The sequence below is a fragment of the Microtus oregoni genome, unplaced genomic scaffold (assembly GCF_018167655.1).
Source record: "Microtus oregoni isolate MIOR12 unplaced genomic scaffold, Mior012 000008F_ref0000371, whole genome shotgun sequence".
NCBI lineage: Eukaryota > Metazoa > Chordata > Mammalia > Rodentia > Cricetidae > Microtus > Microtus oregoni.
In genome coordinates this window covers 26,289,192-26,308,520 of record NW_024543067.1, presented here as the reverse complement: position 1 = coordinate 26,308,520, position 19,329 = coordinate 26,289,192, and positions in this window count along the sequence as shown.

Genomic DNA, 19,329 nt, shown 5'->3' with positions numbered 1-19,329 from the left:
TCGACATAAGCAAACTATCAGAACAACAGCAGACCACCCAGCACAAACTCTAAACCCAGAAGAGCATGGCATGGTGTCTGCCAAGCCTGGAGAGCAAACATATGCCTGAAGTGATAAACAACAGGAAAATGCGCTACTTGAGACAAGCACAAACTAAAGAAATTTATGACCACCAAGCAGAAGATACTTGCCGGAATCCTAATATGAAAGAATCCTAATACAAAGAAAAAAAGGGAAAATAGTCTTAATCATGGTATCCCAGGAAGAAATAAATTTCAAAAGAGGAAGACAAGAATATAGAAAAACTAAGAAAGAATAAATTGTTTCCAACTTCATAAAACAGCAACTCTTAGCAAGAATAGAGAAGAAAGAAAAAACACAATAATCAAGGACAGACCAGCAAGCCCTCCCTCTAACCCTAAAAGTAAACCAACTAGTGACTGAATTAAAACTTAAGCACTAATTTTTCTATATAAGGAATGCACCCAGTGACAAAGACATGCATACATAGACAGAGTGTGAACAAATGGATGTTTGTCAGCATATCAAGTAAATGAACTACATTTACATCTGATAAAGTAGACTTCAAGCAAAAATAGTCCCAAGATACTACCTGAGGGTGAAAATGTAGAAAAGGATATTATAAGCACATGGAACCAAACAGTTGTCACTGATCTAATATTGGCTAAAATAGACTATAAACCAAACATAGTGAGAAATGTTAAAGAAGGTGGTATCACACTTGTTAGGAAAAAGATACAACTCTAAACATACACACCAAGCACCAGTATATCTAATTTCATAAAACAAATTCTACTAGATGTAGAATTATAGATCAAGCAAGCCCCTAGCATAATGATGAGTGACTTAGGTACCCTACTCTCACCATAAACTGAGCCCCCAACAATAAACAGTAAACAGATAAACAGTAAATTAAATGACACACTTTGACTGTAGGGCAAAAAAAAAAAAAAATCTCAAACTGACCAGGAAGCTTCTTCCATGTTGGCTAGCTTTTTCAGTGCTGAAAAGTACTGCACAGGGTTCTAGGGAGAGAAGCCGTCAGTGGTCTTAACAAACACTGGGTCCTCCACGTTGCAATAGCAACCTGCCAGGCAAATTAAGCCCACTAGTACAAAAGTGGCCTGACTGTTGAGGGGTAACAAAGTACTTTTTTTATTGGACTTAAGACCTACTCTCCTGATGCTATAATCCCAGCTGAGATAGTAGAACCAGCTATTGTTATTTTGCTAAATGGTCATGCTGTCAAAGTCCTTTCTAAATGTTTATGTTTATAGCCATAGACCTGGGCTGCTCTTGGCGTTTGTCAAAGAAGCTACTTTATGCAGTGGCTGTAGCTAGAAGTTTTTCTCTGTCCTGCCCAGTCCCACTGGACCAATTTCCCCACCCTCCCACCAGTCCCCCTAGACACTTATAAAATAATCATTCAGAGGCTTAATATTAATTATAATTGCTTAGTTGATGGCTCAGGCTTATTGTTGCCTTTTACATATAAATTAACCCATTTCTAATAATCTATATATCACCACATGGCCTTTGAGAGGCTGGACCAGGTAGGGGATGGCCTTTGGTGCCAAAAAGCATGTGGGTCTGCCCACTAGCTCTCTCTCTTTCTCTCCACACTCGCCACACCTGAATGTTGGATTCCATTCCTGTTCCCTGTTGTGTCATTGATCTAACTGCAACTTCAGGTCTGGAGACACCCCTAGCTGACAAAGAAATACTGAGGGTCTGTGACTGTTAACTAACAAAGGAAATGCTAATTGTTTCTAAAGCCTGGGGCCTGCAGGTCTCAAGAGGTTAATTTCCTAGGCCTGGAACTTACCCTACAGAACCTTCTGAATGGCTTACTTAACTTGTGAACTTAAGATGGTTATAAACAAAATACACATCTTTGCTTCTGGTTAATTCCTAGAAATAATTTCTCCTCTGGTAATGGCAATGGTCTCAATCTTCTGAAATATGTAGGAGATGTGGCACAGTTTGGCATTGAACCAATGAATGTAAATCAACAAAAGACATAGAAGGCAACAAGATACCACTGGGAAACTCATTGAAGGGTCTCTCGCAGGCCCCCATGTCAAACATGGTACAGTCACTGTGGAGAACATGTCTTACCAGGAAATTTTAAAAATCCAGTGCTTACTATAAAAAAAAAATACTTTTCTGAATGATGGAATAGACATAAAGGATGAATCAAACAATACAGTAGGAAATAGAAAGCATATATTTTGGCAGACTTCTATAAATGATCAAAGACCAAAGCTAAGAATGCATATAACAACATTGTAATTGTGGAATTACTGGAGACAGGTGTGGATGTGACTATCATTACTCCAGAATCTTGGCATCCGAATTGACCTCTTCAAGAGGAATTGGAACCCTATCAAGTGAAACAAAGTACAAGGTGGGTTGAATGCTTAGTGCCAGAAGGACAGAGAGGAAGGCTGAGGCCATATGTAGCTAATATTGCAGTGAATTTATGGGGTCATGACCTGCTGCAGCGATACAATACCCAGATTAACATTTCTGAAGTCAAAAAAACTCATGATTCTGGGAAGGATATTATAAGGTACTATAAACAAAGGTCACCAGCCATTCAGGCTGTACAAGAATACAAAGAAATTAGCAAACCTACAGAGGTACTAGCAGCCCCACTTTTAAAATGGTTAACTGAAGAACCAGTATGGGTTAAACAATGGCCTTTAACAGAAGAAAAGCTGCAGGCTTTAACACAGCTGGTACAGAAGCAAATAGATGCTCACCATATTGAAGAATCAACCAGCCTTTGGAATTCTCCTGTATTTGTTGCTAAAAAGAAATCTGAAAAATGAGGGATGGTGACAGATCTAAGATAATTTAACATATGGGCCCTCTACAGTCTGGAAATCCTCTGCCTTCTCTAGTACCTAAAGGATGGCCTCTTATAGTTATTGATTTAAAAGATTGTTTCTTCACTATACCCTTACAAGAAAAGGATAGAGAAAAATTTTCCTTCACAGTGCCTACTTATAATAATTCTCAGCCTACTAGGAGATATCAATGGACTTTCCTTACATAGGGAATGCTCAGTAGACCCACCCTGTACCAGTACTTTGTAAATCAGCAAAATTTGTAACAATAGACCCACCCTGTACCAGTACTTTGTAAATCAGCAAAATTGGAAACAATACATAAGCAATGTCCTAAATCTATAATTTACCATTTCACTATGACATTTTGCTATCTGATTCAAACACATATACCTTAGAAAGAACATTTGAAGAAGTAAAGAAAGTTTGAAAGTTTTGCCTAAATGGAGATTACAAATTGCTCCTGAAAAAATACAGAGAAGGTTCTGTCAATTATATAAAAAAAAAAAAGTTTATAGAAAATAAGAACACAAAAGGCACAAATTAGGAGAAATTGATTGTGGACTATTAATGACTTTTATGGATCATTAGGAGACATTTTCAGTCTACAACAGGCTATTGGGATAACACCTGACCTAATAATTTAAAGAAAACCAAAGATGGTGAAAAAGACTTAAATAGTCCCAGGGAATTAACAGGTGAAGCTGAGAAAGAATTAACTGTTGTTGAAGAGAAATTACAGGAGGCTCATGTGGATGGAGTGGATCCAAATCTTAATTGCATTCTAGTCATATTGCCTTCCAGAATTTCCCCATTTTAATACAGAGGGGAGATATTATTTTAGAATGGATCTTTTACCACATAAACCAAGTAAAAAATTAAAAACTTATGTGGAAAATGTCTCTGAATTAATTATAAAAGGAAAACTGAAACTTCATCAACTAGCAGGTATAGACTATAGCACCTTTTACTACTGATGAAATTAAAAAATACATGGGAAGTTTCTGTCAATTATAGAAAAAAAGTTTATAGAAAATAAGAACACAAAAGGCACAAATTAGGAGAAATTGATTGTGGACTATTAATGACTTTTAATTAAAAAATTATGGGAAGACAATGAACCCTGGCAAAGATCCTGTGCTAATTTTTAGGAGAGATTAATGGCAATTATCCCAAAAGCAATAGAATTAACCTTATAAAGAGAACTGCTTGGATTCTTCCCCAAATTGTACATGATACGCCATAACTAGAGTCCATACATTTTATAATGATGTAAATAAATCAGGAAAGGCAGGTTACAAATCAGAAGATTTAAGTAAGGTGGAACAAAGCCCTTATAATTCTGTCCAAAAAGCAGAGTTATATGCTATTTTCATGGTACTAAGGGAATTTAAAGAACCTCTCAATATAGTTACTGATTCAAATATGCAGAAAGAGTTGTCTTGCATATTGAAACTGCTGAATTTATTTGTATGATACATAATTGACTTCATTATTCATTCAGGTTTAAGATATAGTCAAGAATAGGCTTTGTCCAGTATACATAACACACATCCAATACCATATGGGTTTCCTAGGTCCTCTAACACAAGGTAAGGTATAAATTGATTGATAATTGATTAGAAGTGTGGTAAAGGCCTCAGGATTTCATAAAAAACATCATGTCAATAGTAAAGGCTTCAAGAAAGAGATTTCTATTACATAGAAATGATAATGAGATGTCCTACTTACTCTTTCTATAATTAAATACCATTACCTGCAGGGAGTAACCCAAATGGAACACAAAGGAATGAAATCTGGAAGATGGATGTGTTCTACTTTATAGAATTTTGGAAATGAAAAGATGTACAGCACACCATTGACACTTATTCACATTTTCTATGAACAACTGCCTTGAGCTCAGAAGAGGCTAATTCGATAATCACACATTTATTAGAAATTATGACCATCATCTGTATACATGCACAAATAAAGACAGGTAATGGTTCAGCATATGTCTTTAAGAAAATAAAAGTTTTTTGCTTGTTATACTATAAAGTATATTACAGATTTACAGGCCTACCAAACAATACTACAGGTCAGGTAGTTATAGAAAGATCAAATTGAACTATAAAAGATATGTTAAAACAAAGAGAAAGGAATGGAAAATATCCCCAGAAATAGATTGCACAATGTTTTATTAACCTTGAATTTTCTTTTTTTTATTTTTATTTTTTTTATTGAAGAAAAAAAAATTTCCGTCTCCTCCCAGCCTCCCATTTCCCTCCCCCTCCTCCCACCCTTCTCCCCCTCCCCCACTCCTCTCCCCCTCCCTCTCCAGTCTGAAGAGCAGCCAGGGTTCCCTGCCCTGTGGAAAGTCCAAAGTCCTCCCCCCTCCATCCTGGTCTAGGAAGGTGAACATCCAAACTGGCTAGGCTCCCACAAAGCCAGAACATGAAGTAGGATCAAGACCCAGTGCCATTGTCCTTGGCTTCTCAGCAGCCCTCATTGTTTGCCATATTCAGAGAGTCCGGTTTTATCCCATGTTTTTTCAGTCACAGTCCAGCTGGCCTTGGTGAGATCTAAGAGTAACAGGAGTAGAGAAAGGAGAAGAATCCCAGGTCGAAGGCAGAGAGAATGTTTTCAACAAAACGATAGGAGGAAGTTTCTTTAACCTAAAAAAGGAGATGCCTATGACGGTACAAGAGGCCTTTATTGGGGTACAGAACACAATCAGACTGGATCAGAATAGAAACTCTCCTCAGCATATGATAATCAAAACATTAATAGTAGAGAATTAAGAAAGAATATGAAAGGCTGCAAGGGAAAAAGACCAAGTAACACATAAAGGCAAATCTATTAGAATAATTCCTGACTTCTCTAAAAGCCAGAAGGGCCTAGACAGACTTTCTACATACTCTAAGAAATCACAGATGTTAACACAGACCACTACACCCAACAAAAGTTTCAGTCACAACAGATTGAGAAAATAAGATATTCCATGATAAAACCAAATTTAAGGAGTCTCTATTTACAAATCCAGCCCTATGGTAGATACTAGAAGGAAAATTCTGATGGGGGAGAGTCTTCTGTTTTGTGTTGATTTCATTGGTTAAATAAAGAGACTGCCTTAGCCCTTTAATAGGACAGAAAATTAGGTAGGCGGAGTAGACTGAACAGAATTCTGGGAGAAAGAAGCTGAGTCAGGAGTCGCCATGATTCTCCCACCGGACACAGACGCAGGTTAAGATCTTCCCTGGTAAGATACCTCGTAGTGTTACAGGGATATTAGATCAATATGTAAGAGTGAGCTAATAAGAGGCTGGAAATAATGGGCCAGGCAGTGTTTAAAAGAATACAGTTTCTGTGTAATTATTTTGAGACGTAAGCTAGACATATGGGTGGCCGGGTGCTGGGGACGCAGCCCCACCGCTCTTATTACAACAAAATTCTAACCTAAAGAATGGGGACTAGACAGATGGTTCAGCAGTTAAGAGGACTAACTACTTTTCCAGAGATCCTGAGTTCAACTCCCAGCAGCCACATGGTGGTTCACAACCATCTCTAGTGAGATCTGATGCCCTCTTCTGTCGTGCAGGAATGCAAGCAAAATAGGACATTCATATACTTAAAAATATATAAGTAAATAAATCCTTAAAGAGGTTAACCACACCCAAAGAAAACACAAGGAATAAACTATCTCAAACCAGCAAATCAAATGAGAGGAAACACACACACACACATACACACACCAAAATAACAGAATCAACAAACAAGGCTCCTTGATATCTCTCAACATCAGTGGGCTCAGTTCCTCAGTAAAACGATATAAACTAACAGACGGATGTGAAAGCGTTCAAGAAACATGCCTTAACATCCAGGACAAAGGACACCTCAGAGAAAAAGGATGCAAAACGGTATTCCATGCAAATGGACCTAAGAAACAAGTTTATGTAGCCACTTTGATGTCTGATAAAATAGAATTCAAACCAAAACATATTAGAATAGTTGGGGAAGTACACCACGTACTCATAAATGAAAAAATCCACAAGGTGGGCATTGCAATTCTTTTTTTTTTTCTAGCAGGAAATGAAATATGCTTTGTTTTACAACCCCACAGGGAAAAACATTTTGGCAGTTAGATGAGAGTCCAGGAGACTGAGGAGTCACACCAACACCAGTCAGAATTGCTCTTATGGAATTACCTTCATCCCAAGCACAGGATGTACTTAATACATTGTTATTCAATATACTTTTAATTATTACTTTCATCAACTTTTCCTAATTGTTTCTAAGTATCATTTGCCTTTGGTGGAATAATCTTATGTTTATGACCTCAGAGAAAGCAGACAGGGGGATAATTACTCCAGGTATATGCTGGCTCTGTGGGTGGTCATTTCCCAACAGACACGGAACCTTGGGAGGGTCTGGTTAACAAAGACTAGTTTATGTAGAAACATCCGTAAAATATTTGTTAGTATTTCTTTCAATGTTGCCATTCAATCCTAAATGTCTTTTTTAAGTCGCTTTTTATTATTAATTTTTTTAATTTATTTTACATACTAACAATAATTTCCCTTCCCTCCTTTTCTCCCATTTCCTCCTCCCCTCCTCTCTCCCTCCCCCCCCCCCCCCGTCTCCTACCTACTCCTCCTCCTACCTGCATCCACTCATCCTCCATTCATAAAGAGGGCAGCCCTCCCATGGGAGTCAACAAAGCATGGCATATCAAGTTGAGGCAAGATCAACCAAGCTCCTTCCCCTGCATCAAGGCTGGGCAAAACATCCCAGCATGGGGAAGAGGTTCCAAAAAACCAACTCTTGCCTGGGACAGGTCCTGATCCCACTGCTAGGGGACCCACAAATCAAACAAGCTACACAACTATTACCCACATGCAGAGGGTCAGTCCCATGCAGGCTCCCTAAGTCCAGAGTCCATGAGCTCCTATGAACTCAGGTGAGCAGTCTCTGTGAGTTCCCCTGTCACAATCTTGACCCCCTGGCTCATCTAATCCTTCCTCCCTCTCTTTAGCTGGACTCTTGGAGTTTGGCCTTGTGCTTGGCTGTGGATCAATGCTGATCCTCATACACTGATAGTGGGAGACTTCAGTACCACACTCTAACCAATAAACTAGACATCCAGACAAAAAAAAAAAACTAAACAAATAAATGCTGATGCTAACTGCCATTATAAATCAAACGGACCCAACAGGCATCTACAGAACATTTCACCCAAACACAAAGAATATACCTTCTTCTTAGTACCTAAGGAACTTTCTCCAAAAGTGACCACATGTGCAGACAAAAAACAAGTCTCAATAGACTCAAGAGCATCGAGATTAACACTCTGCATCCCACCACACCACCACAGTGTAAAGTTGATATCAAAATGACAGAAGTCTTACAAGCTGAACAACTCACCAACAAAGGAGTGGCCAAGAGAGAAATTAAAATTGAATGAAAATGAATACACAATATACCTGAACTTATGGAACACAATGAAGGCAATTTTAAGAGGCAAGTTCATAGCAATAAGTATTTACGTTAAAAAAAATTAAGAGATCTCATAAAGTAACTTACAGAATACCTGAAAGATATAGAATGAAAAGAAGAAATCATACTGGAAAAAAAAAAAGATGTCAAGAAATAACCAAACTCAAGGCTGAAATCAATAAAATAGAAACAAACAAACAAAAGCAAAACAAAGAATCGATGAAACAAAGGATTGATTCTTTGAGAAAAACAGTAAGATTGACAAGCTCTTAGCTAGACTAACAAAAAGGTGAAAAAAGAATATCCAAATTAACGAAATCAGAGATGAAAAGGGGACACAACAGACACAGAGGAAATCCAGAGAATCATAAGGGTATACTTTAAAAACCTGTACTCCACCAAACTGGAAAATCTAAAAGAAATGGATAGTTTTCTGGGTATGTACCCACTTACCAAAGTTAAATCAAGATCAGATAAACAATTTAGACAGACATATAACCCCTAGTGAAATAAAAAAGTCATTAAAATTCTATTAACCAAAAAAGCTCTGGGCCAGATGGTTTTAGTGCACAATTCTATCAGACTTTCAAAGACTACTTTATGTGAATATTCCTCAAATAGAACAGAAGAAATATTGCCCATTCATTTTATGAGACCGCAGCTTGATACCAAAATCACATAAAACTCAACAAAGAGAATTACATATCAATTCCCTAAATTCTCAATAAAATATTTGCAAACTGACTCCAAAAACACTATTATCCAACATGATGAAGTAGGCTTCATCCCAGAGATTCAAGGATGGTTCAACATATGAAAATCTGTCAATAAAATCTACCATATAAATAAACATAAAGAAAAAAACATATGATCAGAGGCAGAAAAGACCTTTGGCAAAATCTAACACCCTTCATAATAAAAGTCTTGGAAAGATTAGAGATATAAGGAACATACCTTGCATGTATAATAAATGTAATTTACAGCAAGCATATAGCCAACATTAACTTAAATGGAGAGGAACTCAAAGAAATTGAAAGAAACTAAAATCAGGAACAAGCTAAGGTGGTCTACTCTCTCCATAACTATTCAATATAGTACTTAAAGTCCTAGCTAAGGCAATATGACAACCAAAGGGGATGAACGGGATACAAATAGAAAAAGAAGTCAAAATATATTTATTTTCAGATTATACATATGCACATAGTGTACATAAGTGACGCCAAAAATTCTACAGGAAACACCTACAGCTAATAAACACTTTCAGCAAATTATCAGGATACAAACTTAACTCACAAAAATCAGTGGCCCTCCTTTACACAAATGACAAATGGGCTGGGAAAGAAATCAGGGAAACAATACCTTTCACAATAGCCTCAAATAATGTAAAATATCTCGAAGTAGCTCTAACCAAGTCAATGAAAGACTTGTATGACAAAAGCTCAAAGAAATTGAAGAAGACATCAGAAGACGGAAAGATCTCCCATGCTCACGAATCTTTAGGATTAACATAGTAAAAACAGCCATCCTACCTAGAGCATTCTACAGATGGAATGCAATCCCCATCAAAGTAGAGACACAGTTCTTCACAGATCCTAAAAGTACAATTTCCAGCTTCATGTGGACACACAAAATACCCAAGATGGCTAAAAAAAATCCTGAACAATAAAGGAACTGCTGGAGGTATCACCATCCCCAACCTTCAACTGTACTACAGAGCTATAAAACCAGCATGGTACTGGCACAAAAGCAGACATGTTAATATATGCAATTGAATTAAACCTAAGACATAAATCCACATACCTGTGGACACCCGATTTTGGATAAAACCAGAACTAGACCTTGGAGCCGGGGGGGGGGGGGGGATAGCATCTTCAGCAAACAGTGTTGTTCAGACTGAATGACTACATTCAGAAGAATGTGAGCAGCTCCATGCTTATGTGTTCTGAACAGAACACCATTAACACAAGCCCTATGACCAATAAATGTAAACTCGAGAAACTCAAAGGCTTCTGGATTCCAAAGGACACCACTATTTGGACAAAGGAGCAGTCAACAGAATGGAAAAAGATTTTCACCAACAACATACCCTATAGAGGACTAATATCCAAAATATATAAAGAACTCAAAAAACTATCATCAATAAAGCAAATAATCCAATTAAGAAATGGGTACATTCGCCAGCTGCAATATTCAGGAAAGCGGGCCCTGCACCTTGCCTGGGCCGCATAGTAGAGCCAGCCCCTTTGGTGGAAGCGTGGGTGAGCCAGCCCTGAAGAGGTGAGCATGGGAGAGCTGTCCCCACTACTTGTCTGTCATGTGGCAGCATGGGCAGGGGAGAGATGTCCCCCACTTACCCCTCGCCCCTCCCCCCTAGCAGCTGCACAGCTCAGGAAAGCAGCCCTGCTCCTCTGGGCAGCACAGTAGAGCTGACGCTGTTGGCGGTGGAGCAGGTGGGCTGGCCCTGAGGGTGGGAAAATGGGAGAGTGGGTTACACCCCCCCCTTGTTTGCCTTGTGACAAGGGCAATGAAAAGATACGCTCTCCTCCTTGACCCTGATGCCTATGGTGGGCAAAGGAGCTGACCTTAGCTGGGGTGATGCTGAAGAGCTCACCCTAGTGGTGAGGAGGAGGAAAAACTGGATGACCTACAAACCTGCAACTACCCAGGCCCAGAACCAGAGTTATGAGCTGGCCCACCCCAATATCCACCCCATCTGAGGGAGCACATGAAGGAGCCTGTCCTTCAGAATGTGGTAGCTTGAATATAATTGGACCCCATAATCCCATAATCTTATAATCTCATATGGAATGACACTATTAGGAGGTATGGCTTTGTTGAAATGGGTATGGTCTTGGAGGAATTGTGTCATGTGGATGTAGTCTTTGAGGTTTCATATACTCAGGATATTGCCCAATGTATCAGTTGACTTCCTGTTACCTGCAAGATACAGCAGTCTCAACTCCAGCACCACCTCTGTGTGCATGCCGACATGCTCCCTGCCATGATGGATTGAACCTCTGAACTGTAAGTGAGCCACGACAATTAAATGTCTTCTTTGTAAGAGTTGCTGTGGTCATGGTGTCTCTTCACAGCAATAGTAACCCTAAGACACGGATCCAAAGCTGCAGAATCTGCATGACACAGTACAACAATAGCATGTCCCAGAGGAACTCAGTGACGGGCCAACACTGATCATGTAACGAAAACCAGAGGCCTCAAACCAGACCAATGACTCTTAGCAGTGAACATTTGCAAGTGAAGCTAGATGGATGAAAGGGTTTGCTGTGTGACTCACTGTGTCACACTACAGCTCCATGATGACATTTTCCCTTTTTTCTTTTCTTTTTTATTTTTCCTTTATATTTTATTTTACTTTGGTAGAGGGTTACAAAGGCAAAGGATGGATACAAATGACCAGGGAAATGAATGAGATCAAGAGCAAATTGTGAAAGACACAAATAATAAATACAAAGCTATTTTAAAATAGAAATAGGGTACAGCTCTAAACACTGAATTCTCAATAAAGGAAACTCAAATGGATGAGAAACACTCAAAGAAAATTTCACTATCCTTAGCCATCAGGGAAATTCAGATCAAAAGTACTTTGAGATTCGATATTACACCTGTCAGAATGGCTATGATCAATAACACAAATGACAGCTCATGCTGGAGAGGATGTGGAGCAAGGGGAACACTCCTCTATTGCTGGTGGGAGTGCAAACCTGTACTGCTGCTTTGGAAATCAATATGGGGTTTTCTCAGAAAGATGGGAATCTATCTACCTCAAAATCCAGCTATACTACTCTTGGGCACATAAGCAAAGAACACTTCTTCCTACCATAAGGACACTTGCTCAACCATGTTTATTGATGCTTTACTCATAATAACCAGAAATTTGAAACAACTTAGATGTCCCTCAATAGAAGATAGATAAAGAAAATGTGGTACATTTACACAATGGAGTACTACTTAGCTGTTTAAAAAAAATCATGAAATTTGCAGGCAAATAGATGGAACTAGAAAAAAAAATCATCCTGAGTGAGGTAACCCAGACCCAAAAAGATAAAAACAGTATGTATTCACTTATATGTGGATGTTAACCATTAATGAAATGATACCAAGGTACAACCTTTAGACCCAGAGAGGTTAAGTATAGAGAAGGGGACTGGGGGGGGGGGGGGGGCAATGGATCTTCATGGGAGGGGAAATGGAGTAGATTTTATGGGTAGCCTAGGGATAGAAGACAGTAAGAATGGGAGGTTCAGGTGGGGAGGAGAGATGGGATCGAGGAAGGGAATATGAGGAAAAACAGCTAGAATTGAGGGGCATTTGATGGGTGGTATTGAAACCTTGTACAGTGGAAACCTCCTAAAATATATAAAGGCAATCCTAAGGAAATCTCCAAATAATGGGAGAGACAGGACCCCAACTGGCCATCTCTTGTCACCAAATGAAGCTTCCAGTACTAGACTAGGTTACATTCAATTGAGTTGTTGCCCAGAAGATTACCACAGAAATTCCCAAACTACCCAGGTTGCTCTCCCTAAACTGACAGCAAGGCCCCACTGATGAAGACAACAACCAACTCACTGAACACAGAGAGGTTGGACTGGTGCCTACATAGAGCCTTCACTCCTATCTTTAAGTGTCCTTGGTACAGGAAGGTACTCTTCAGGTTACCAAAAGGGAAATATAAACACCAACCCAGACACACACCCTGTGATCTACAACACTCCTCCCACCAAAATATGCTAGGGCAACAGTGGCACAAAGCTTGTGGAAGTAACCAACGTCTGATTTGACTTAAGGCCACTCCGTGAGTTGAAACCCATACCCAGCACTGCTTGGGTAACCAAGAACCAGACATTGGATAGCCCAGAGATCCAGGGTAAAACCAAATATGACTGGTCTTAAAAAAGAAAATATAACAATAAAATGAACCTTAATTATATTCTTCTACATTCATAGATTAGTGCCTAATTCAGTCATGATCAGAGAAACTCCCTCCTGTGGCAGATGGGAGCAAACATAGAGACACACCGCCGGATATTATGCAGAGAAAGAGAGAAATCTTAAAACACTCCTCTAAATGGGATGTCTCCATCAAATCCCTCCCCTCAAAATCCAGGAACCCTGTGGAAAAGGAGGCAGGAAGAATGTAAGATCTGAAAAGGTGAAGGACACCAGGAAAACAAAGCCTTCTGAGGCACCTGAGCGAAGTTCATGTGAACCCTGAGTCTGAAGCGGCAGGCACAGGGCCTGTATGGGTCTCACCAGGTCCTCTGTATATACGTTACAGCTTTCAGGTTAGCATTTTTGTGGGAATCCTGAGTGTATGAATGAGTGGGTCTCTTATTCCTTTTTTTAACATATCAATCCCAGTTCCCCTCCCTCCTCTCCTCCTGCTCCCCACACGTTTCCCCATCCCACCCCCCACCCACTCCTCAGAGGTGGTAAAGCTTCCCCTGGGAAGTCAACTAAGTCTGTCCCCTCACTTCACTGAGGCAGGACCAAGGCCCCCCGGCCTAGGCTGAGCAAGGCATCTCTCCAGAGAGAGTGGGGTCTCTTACTCTTGTGCATTCTCTTGAACACTTTCCATTCTGTTGGTTTGACTTGTCCAACCTCATTGTGATGGTTCTTGTTTTATCTTATTATACTTTGTTCTGTTGTTATCTCTTGGAACCCTATTCTTTTCTAAGGAGAGACAGAGAGGAGGAAGTGTATCCAGAAGGAAGGGGAGGGGGGATTGGGAGAAGTAGCGGGAGGAGAGACTTTAAAAAAGAGAGAGAGAAAGTTTAAAAATGTATCCCAAGAAGAATTTTAAATGTAAGAATTTTGCAACTTGTGAGTATATCTCAGTAAAGCTGGTAAGTATCTTGTCAGATGTAGAGAGCGTGAGGGCCTGTGCCCACAGAGAAGCAACAACAAAATGAGGGATGTTAAACATGCAGAATTGTCTCTTCAGTGGAGGAGATGTAGACCTGTTTTTCACCCAGAAAGCTGGGAATGGATGTTGTCGGTCGCCTGGTGACCTGTGCTATCAGGTCACACCTGAATCCCAGGGACTATTGTGTTTAGCTTTAGCCTTGTTTCTCAGCTAATAGAACCCATTCTTACGGAGGAAACCACCTGTGGTTGTCAAAAGCATTGTAATCACGCCTAAAGCTTATTGGGGTAATTGTCACCAGGAAACTTTTCCTCCAAAGTTGTACAGTACTGAAATATGTCCAAAATAAACTGCCCAGTGTTGGACTCCAGAAGTTTAAACCAACACCAGCTGACCTTATAAGTCACATTGAACCAGATAGCCCTCTTGATTCACGGGGACCACCACTATACCAACCCTGGTGTCTACTGAGACCCCCAAATCAGTTAAGCAATGACTTTTATAGTAGTAAATAAAGCTGGTATAGGAGACATACCTTGAGGTCAGAAATTAAACTTGGTTATTGAACCTGTGTTTAATATACATAAACAGGATACTTAGTGGCCACTAGGATTCTTTCCTATGTTGAGGATATAAGATTTTATGAAAGTTAGAGGCAAAAACAAAACAAAACAAAAACTACAGAGGTCAGCTTTTCTGGGCTACTTGAGGTTGACCTCAGTTGTGAAGGAAAATGAGAAGCCAAGGCTCTGGGGTGAGTAACTGAATCCTACCCATGATGCTCAAGTTGGTCTGGTCCAGGAGACCAGGTGACTGTCAAAGCATCTGGTACAGCCCAAGCTGCCCTGACTGCCCCATCCCTCACCTCACTCATGTCTCAAAAGGAACGCCTGTCTTCAGAGAGAATTCTAGAGAACTCTCACACTGACTAGCTGCAGTGTGAACATGGAGGCCAGTGAAGAGGAACCGCTACAGATTGTGCCTCCAAGTAGTCACCGTACCCCCGACCTGCAGTTTAGCAGGCCCCGTCAGTCATGTTAAAGAAAAAAAAAAAACTTACAAAGACAAACATTTACCGACTAATCTTGATTGTTACCTTGATGGGATTTAGAATCACCATGGAGACAGATTTCTGCACGTGTCTAAGGGATCATCTAAATTAGGTTAATGAGATCAAACGACTCACGCTAAATGTGGGTGGTACCATTCTATGGTCTTGGGTCCTAGTTAAATAAAAAGGAGGAAGCAAACTAAACGTAAGTATTCATTGCTCTGTTTCCTGACTGAGTGCAACATGACCGGTCTCCGGCTCTTATATTGTTCCTTCCTTGCCGTGATGGACCATATCTCCTGGAACTATAACCCACAATAACCCATCTTCAAGTTGCTTTCATTGGGTATTTTGTTGCAATGAGGCAAGTAATTGATATAAAACTATGTTAGTGAGCCGCGAGATGAAACCTCACGCCATCCTGCTCATTTCTTCATCCAGAACATTCGTAGTGTATACGAACCCACCCTTTGGTCTACACCATCTCAGCTGTCAGATAAGAAAAGCAAAGTAGCCACAGTTCTGGAGAACGCAGCTTACATCGATAATCTCACAGTATCACATGGAAAGGAGAGAATGGTTCAGTAAGGTTATCTCTTTCATGTGGGAATGATAGGTTCTCACTCTGCAGCTCTGGCTGCCCTGGAACTCACAAAGATCTGCCTGTCTCTGCCTCCTGAGTGCTGGGAATGATAACTTGAGAGATGACGTTTTTGTGGTTTCTATTCTAGTATGTAGCTCTTTTTATTGGTTATTACTAATATCCTGTTATATCTAACATAATCTAAACTCATAAGTACACGTGAACAGAAAAAGAACATACTTTAAATATAGTTCTTGATTTGGGGTATTCTCTGGGAGTCTTAGAAGATGTCCCCTGTAAACAAGGGGACATAGCTTTAAGTATATGTTCTAATAAATACAATTGTCTGAAAATGCAATGGATGCTCTAGTAACATCAGCAGTGTGTCCAGGAAAGAGTGAACATGCAGAGACACATCTGAACTTCTGTGGAACAATTGCTCTGAGGAAAAGCCTGAGGACCTTGTTAAAACACAAAGCACTGTAGCCTGCAGTTTTGATTTAGTAGGTAGTGTGCAGGAGACCCAGATCATCTGCACTAACCTAGGTGTTCAAGTGCCCAGGAATGACTGGCATTGCTGATCCCAGGACCACACACTGAGAAGCACTGCCAGAGAGGGTCTCCTGATGTGAGGCTAAAAGTCATGATTTAGCAAACAACAACAAAACAACAACAACAAAAAAAAACCTTCAAAGTCCAAAGACCCACACAAGACATTTGTGTCCCAGGGAGTTATTTGCCCCCGAATGATACAGAATTCCCTTCAATGCAAACAGTCAAGTATGGAACACCCTAAGCATTCTTGCCAGTGTGTGTAGGTATATGAACCACTGCAGAAAATAGCAGCAATGACCCCCATTCTTAGAGACCTCACAGCATAACTGGAAAGGCAAGCCTTGACATTCCTCTCGGCTGCTGTGTGACTCTTCCTGTTTCACACACTGCTTCTTTTGTTCTGGTCCTTAGCGATCTGAACGTGGGAGGACACTGGTTTAAAGCTTCGACCCACGAAGTACTTAAGTTGCCAAAACGAGTTTATAGCTATCATACCTCCACAGAACAGATGTTTTTGTAAACATGCTTCAGCAAGATCTTGTTCCCATAGCTGCCATGCTTTCCCCTCTCTATGCCAAGACAGCAGAACCTGACTCCAGAAGGGACAAAATGAGTTCCGGGTCCCAGGGTAACCCCAGAATCCAGAACCACCACTTGATCCTGGAGAAGCATCAGCTCTGGTACTGATCCCACCAGGACTAGAGAATTTGACTCTGTGGCTGGTGGGTATTTAGCAGCGTCCTTGCCTCTGTTCACTGTGTGTTAGTGTCGCCTCTACCCACACAAAACATTTAAAGACACTTGCAGGCATTTCTAGATGCCCTTGTGGTACAAATCTGATGGATAACCAATGGCATAGAAGGACCCAGCCACACTGGGAGGCAGATTTAACAAACAAAATGGCATGACCTCCGAACAACTCACAGATTGGAGGTGATATTGTAAGTCATACATTGAAAAGAGATTGATTTTTCAGAGCACACAAAGATCTCCTATAATATTATTAAAGCAACTGACTTTAAAACTGGGTAAAGGGTTTGGATAGGTCCTTCTCCAGAGATGTACAGGTGCCCGGGGAGCCCATAAGAATATCCTCACCACTAAAGCATTGTGGAAATGCAAACCAAGCCTGCAATGAGATACTACTTTCCACCCATTAAGACTCTGCTATTTATTAAAGGGAACCATGAGGCAAATTGGTGAGGACTCAGAAAAATCAGAACAGCCATGACCTGGGCCACTACTGCAGAAAGTAATTTGACAGGGCCGCTTAGAGTCAAAGGCAAAGCAGCCATGTGCCCTGGTTGTCCCTCAAAGACTGAACACAAGGTTGGAATAGATCTGTGTGTCTTGATGTTCACAGCAGCAGTCCTAGGGGGATAGTTGCAACATGGAGGTATCCCGACATCTGGAATAATCCAGTGGTGAACAGAATAGCAGCCAGCCACCGAAAAGGAACACAACTCTGGAATGTGTTACAACGTAGACCTTGAGATCATTTTGGAAACAACAGTCCATGCACTGTATGAGCTGATTTCTGTCAACTCACTTAGAATAAAGGGGAACTCAGTAGGCTTGCTTGAGGGACTCAGGCATGGAGAGAGAAGATATTTTTGAGGGGTTTCTGTCTGAGATGATGAAAGAGGCCTGAAGATAGACAGCACTGGGATTCTCACTGAATTGTACATCAGAAAGTTATTAAGCATGGACCCTTCAGGCTGGTGTGATGTCTCATTAGGTGAAGTGCTTGCTGCCGAGTGTGGTCATCTGAGTTCCACAAATTGCTTCCTGATTTCCATACCCCTACCCTAGCTCACACATACATCCCATACATACACAAATAAATATAATTTAAAATCTCTAAGTAAATAAAGTAGCAATTTTTATATTGCATATATTTTACCACATTAACAAAATTTAAAAGAGGACCAGTAGGAAGGTGGTCAAGAGAGACGAAAACATATTTAATACAAGACCACCCAACCACACCTGAAATTCAGGTAAATATGACCCTGTGGTATTTGGGATGCTCTTGCACAAAGAAGTTAATTTCCTTTGGTGAAACTGAAATGTTACCTGGGTATCTTTATCATCAGTCCTGACAAGAGATGCTGCCAGTCTAAGAGCAGCAGAGACCTGAAGAGGATCCCACACACACTGGAGGGTCAGAATTAATAGTGACCACACAGAAGACACCCAACTGCAGAAAGAGGAGGTGAGAAACATGCCACTGTGACAGCTCATTCTTTATTCGCCTCCCCTGGAGCCTTTCCTCACACCGCAGGGGCTGAGGTCCCAGGACACAGCGTGGCAGTGAAGTGAGGCCCCTCAGTGGAATGCCAAACCCTCACAGCTCGTGAGACTGTGCAGCAGAGACAGCCGAGGCTAGCCTGACTTCCTTGGCTACTGCCTGGGTTGGCCCCGCAGCCTGTGAGGATTGTATTCTTGCCTGTGATGACCAATGTCCACCTAAGGAACAGAGCCCCCGGGAACCTGTGGTCAGCAATCTCAGGGACAGGCTTGCCGACTGGAAGGACTGCTATCTGTCTGTCCTGTTGCCTTCCTTCAAAAAGACAAAATGTATTTTCAGGGTCCCTCATAAGCCCAGAGTGCTAGAGTAAGACCTAAGGACAGACAGCGCCTAAATCAGACTAATGCCTTGGTTTGCTTCCAGGATCCCCATGCTGGCCCCTGATGCTGCCTCATATACCCTGCACATCCATAAATTATCACTTCATAGATGCACAGTCACACACTAAACCCATCCACAAAGTGCTCCATTAAAGGACTCTGGTTCATCCAGGAGGGATGAGTCACAAACATGAAAGAAAAGTCCATTTTTAAAAGCCGACATTTCCTGGGAAATTCCCTAAGGCAACCAAGCCAGGCACTCACTTGCTCTGTTTGC